This window comes from Pteropus alecto, unplaced genomic scaffold (assembly GCF_000325575.1).
Source record: "Pteropus alecto unplaced genomic scaffold, ASM32557v1 scaffold75, whole genome shotgun sequence".
Taxonomy (NCBI): domain Eukaryota; kingdom Metazoa; phylum Chordata; class Mammalia; order Chiroptera; family Pteropodidae; genus Pteropus; species Pteropus alecto.
Genome location: NW_006440638.1, coordinates 15,769,216 through 15,774,394, shown reverse-complemented (window position 1 = coordinate 15,774,394; position 5,179 = coordinate 15,769,216). Strand labels below are relative to the sequence as shown.

Here is a 5,179-nt window from a genome sequence, read left to right as displayed (position 1 = left end):
GCCTGGGTTGTGTTACTAATCAGCTACAATCTTTATGCCCTAAAGACTCACAGAAACAATTTGCTAGTTGGTCCTAAGCCCTATTTAATAATTTTATAAGATAAATTAGAGTACACTCAAGTTAGCTACCCTCTGCCCATGGTCCTGCTTTATGGAGTAACATAGTGAAGTGTTAAAAATACAGGCTCTGGGGTCAGAGAGCTTGCATTTGAATCCTGGCTCTGCTGCTTATGGACTGTGTGGCCTTGGAAAAATTCACCTCTCAATGCTTCAGATTTCCTGTCTGTAAAATGGGTGATCATAATACTGCCCCAAGCTGTAGTGCTACCATGCTGATTCCAAGGCATGTTACATTAAAAAGCTTTTGAATAGGGCCTGACATACTAAGTGCTCAATAAATGACAGCTATTATTTATTATGTAGCAGCCGAGAAATTTTTAAATCCTTAAAAATGTATAGTCACAAGGATGACTTGAGGAACCATTTTATTTTCGAAGTCACTATACAAATAGAAATAAATACCTCCTTAGCTATCTGAATGCCAGATCTGCGAAGACCTAATCCATTTAAAAAGAGAAAAATCCCTGGGAGCGGCTGACATAGCAGCCCCGAAGCCTGCTACTCTATAACATACAATGGTCCTTGGACCATCACTTTGCCCCTGTAGACTGTTGTTTTTGTTGTTGTTGTTGTTGTTGTTGTTGTTGTTTTATAAGCTTACAGCACCTGGTATTCCTAGGTGGTCTACCATCCAAGTACTAACCAGGCCCGACCCTGCTTAGTTCCAAGATCAGACGAGATCGGGCACATTCAGGGTGGCTTGGCTGTAGACTGTAGACTTGTTTCACGTACACTTCTAGCCACCTTGCCTCCTGGGTTTTCCAGAAGCAGCAAATTAGAAAGTAAAGGAGGAAAGTGATTAGACACAGGCATACTGATGTGGCAAGAAGTGACAGCTGACAGTTGTCAGCTAAGAGAAGCAAGAAAATTAAAAAGCAGAGCAAACAGTCTCACATAGCTCAATAACCCTTAAGGGCTTCCAGGCACAGCATGATGATTGATGTTCTTAAGGATGACCTGCAGACCTGCGTTTCTTGCCATGGTAAAGGCCTCTCCATCCACATGGCTGTCCAAGCTAGGAAACTCAGCCCCCTCCTCAGCATCTCCTTCTCTCTTTCCTCCTACATCTAATTGGTCACCAAATCCTTTCAATTCCCTTTCAAATGTATCTTGAGGCTCGGGTGCCTGACAAATTCCTGAAATATTAACACACGGTTCCCGATGTTCTACTGCAGCCATCTGAGTATTGTTTGCTGAAAAAAAATCGCACAAGAGACTTTCACCGGCCTCCTTCCCTCCAGTCTCATTGTCTTCGGATAGTCTAACCAAGGCAGGGCTGCGGGGACACACGCTATTAGCCATTGAGTGTCTATCAAGTGTTAAGAGACATATGCTCATCATTCTGTTCAAATAAAAAAAATGACACCTCTTAATATAGGCACAAGGTTGCTATTGTCTTATTTTAGAAAATAAGACTAAGTGTATGTATTCAGAGTGAATTAGAGAAAGTGAGGTAATTAGCTCAATACTTCAGATGCCAAAGATCACTTTTCAACTGTATAGAGAATTGAGGGAAAACAGAGAGAGGAGTGTGTGGCTTAATTCTTTATTGAGGGTAGAACAAGTTTTGGTTTTCCTCTTCTGTTTCTATATCTCACTTTATTCTTCTCTTCAGATGCCGTCATGCGCCTGGTTAAACACGAATCTTGTGGGTTTTGCTTCCATAAATGCAAACTCTCTACGCTGACTGCCTTGTGTCCACCGTTCTGATTTGCAAACCCTGCACCGTGGCTCCATGGCAGGTCCTTGCTGCAGTGCTGGGTGCTTGCTGTGTGTGCCGGTTTTGCCTGTGAGAAAAAGCTTAGAGGTGCTGTCTTAGATTACTGGATCACTGAGTTTTCCGTGCAACAAGACGTGGTGTCCATGCTCACATCTTTATTATTCTCACGCACTATATTTGAGTCTGAACTCCAGGAGAGCCATTAACAAAAATGCTGCAAAGAACTTAAGATCTTTATCTTAAGAAAATCCTTATTATTTTCACTCTACCTTAACTAACTCTGAACTGAATACAAATGTACTTAGTGTCTTTAATGCAGGCATTTCTAATAATCAGCATTCTTCTGATCATTAGGTTGATAAAGTACCTTCCAATTATGCATCTTAAGTGAAGCATTTTGCCTTTTTGCTTGAAATCCTTTTAATAAGGATATTAGTTGACACAATTTAGGTTTGTACTTGTTCTGGTTGTTCTAGGGAGCGCCCTTTATTAACAACTGCCAGTCATTAGCAAAATATTACTATCAACACATTGTCATCACCTCTGTTGCCTGTACTTAAGACTGCTGTCCTGGATTTTCCTTTGTGATCTGTGTGCACCTCATACTTGCCAAGAATCTCGCTGAGTTCGGGGTGCCATGTCCTTAGATCAATAGTGCTCAGTTTTTGTGTTCTGATGAATAACTCAGTCACCAAGCAGCACATCACATGGCCACATTGCACTGCCCTGAGATAGATTGCCCATACACCGTGACAATGACATTTCCCTGTGACGTCTCAGAATTTGAGGTGCATGTTGTAGAGTGTCACAGGTAGGTATGAACGCCCGTCTTCCTGGCCAAAGCAAAGCAGAAGGTGGGCCCAGTTCCACAGACAATTCAGCAATCAACAAGAGGAGATTTTCTTAAAATCTATTCATCTGCAACCTACACAGCCTTTCCTTGATTTCTCGGATAATGCCTATTAAAACGCCGACCTTATTTGTTTTTATTTTCATCTATCTTGTGCTCACATTCTGAGCAGGAGACTGAGAGAAGAGAGAACAAGAACTCTTCCGTTTTACTTTTTGTTTTTTGTTTTTTCTCCTTCCAACACTTTGAGCCAATTTTACATTTATATGGAGGGGAAATCGATGCAGATAAAATGCTTTTATTTTGAATTGCCAGTAAGTTTTATTTTTTTTTTAAGTATGGCTTTTGACCTAAATTGGTCAAATATTTGCATAGACCCAGCTTAACTGGCTCACATACTTATAACCAGTTTTTGCATATCTCCATGCACAATCTCTTTTTATCTTCTCTCTACCCTCATTTTGCTGAGTTTTCTCTTCTGATCCTTTTACAAACAATCTAGAACACACTTGTTGACAGAGGAATATGCGCTCCACCTCCTCTAGAAAGCCTGGGAACACAAGAAAAAAAATAGTCTCTTTTTATAATGTATTTAGAAAGATATTTTTTAAATAACATTTAATTTTTTTTCTCATTGCAGACTTATTATCCAAGAGAAGAAAATTAAAATTGTCTGTATTTCTACCTTTCAGAGATAATCACGGTTATCATGTGAGTATATAGCCATCTATCTCTTATAAACAAAGAGAATGTGGTAAAAGCTTCGGCAAATTTTTAAAGTCAAATTTAATGGTCAAATGAAGTCAAGATTTGGTAGCAAATTGAAATAATTCCAACAGACAAGTAATAAATTAACTCAAAATTCCCTTTTGCCTGAAAGGCTGGAGCCAGTTCTGATGGAGCTGATTGGGAAGACTGCTTAGACTGCACAAGTCCAAGCTTCTACTTATGGTTTTTATGCTAAGTATTCTATAACGAAGGTGGAAAATCTGAACCTCAAAAGACTAAAGAGTTTGGAAAGCTGCAAGAGGACTGGATTTGTGTAACAGAAGCAGAAATTTATGTCCTCCAAGAAATGGTCCAATAGAGAATTATTTTAAGGATCCTTCTTCTATGTATTACCATAAAGCAATTTCTTTCATATTTTTGGTTAATACCATCCTTAAATGTAATTGCGCTTTCCTTGGGAAGGGTGAATATGTCACCTTTACTTTGAAAAGCTAAAGAATGTCAACTTTCCATTCTTTGTACAATTAAAACAGCAACTTGAAAGTAAGAAAACTTGGCCAAAATTTTAATAGGAATAGATAATTCTTTTACATTTGGGGAATCAGAATATTGTACATATTCCCTTATGATGGGGGGCTGTTCCAAGGATAGGGAGAGGGTTCAGTAGAAGTTCACTGACAGAGGATCACCCAAAAATCTTTTTAGCGCCAATCCATAGCCCAATATGGAAAAGAATGCTGGTACTTTATATATATTTTCTAACCCAGGTAACATTTCCATTAGTTTGAAAGAATGCTGGTACTTTATATATATTTTCTAACCCGGGTAACATTTCCACCATTAGTTTGTCAAAATAATGATGACGATGATGATGATAATAATAATGATGATGATGATAATAATAATAATAATAATAATGACAAAGAATACAATAATAATAATAATAATAATAACAATGACAAAGAATATTGTTCCTCTGGTCTTGTCCCCAAATAATTTGCTCCTTGGGCCAGTATCTAGGTAAAATTTATAAGGATTGGTTCAGTTTGGGAAGCTAGGAGAAACAGCCCATATTTATACAAAGAGGACATTTTCAGTGATCATGGGCTGCTTTGAGCTGCAGCCATGCCTGATTATTTCACACACTTACAGACATAAACGTTGCTGCCTCTATGTAATAGCTGCTGTCTTACTTAGAGCTGCCATGTGCCATAGTGAGGTGTCACTCACTGTCCCACAGAATGAAAGCACCCAGGGATTTGGGTGTTAACTCAGTTAACCAGCCTAACCAGAACATAACCTGAATATAAGTGGCATCTCAGATGGCTTGGGCTCTGGGCCATGTCATCTTCAAAGAAACAGCAGTCTGAAGGAAAATGAACATCAAAAGCCATTGAAATCTTTACTGAATCTCACAAGAAAACAGTAAATAAAAGAGAGCAAATTTCCTTTATAAAGCCTCTAAAGATGACTCTCCACTTTCAAATTCTTTTTCCACTCCTGCCAGAGACTTCTACCCAAATCCTTTCTTCTCTCTCTCCTCTTCCTAGGGACCATCTGCTCATATCCAAATCTGAAGGGCTCTTCTACCTCTGTCCCAAACTCCACTCTCTGCCTTATTTCTTATTGATGTAGCCTCTCTTGCTTCTTTGTCTTTTGTTTTATAATTCTCCCATTAATAAATTTTGTACCATAGAGCCTGAAGCTGACTGAGCAATCAAAAATCGAGAATCCCAGAAACCTTTGCTTTTTAATGACAT

The 5,179-nt window shown here is 38.8% G+C and overlaps 1 pseudogene; it reads right to left on the bottom strand.

Moving 5' to 3' along the window:
* Positions 1-714: 714 nt before the first annotated feature.
* Positions 715-832, bottom strand: LOC112484349 (annotated as a pseudogene).
* Between the last annotated feature and the right edge of the window lie 4,347 nt (positions 833-5,179).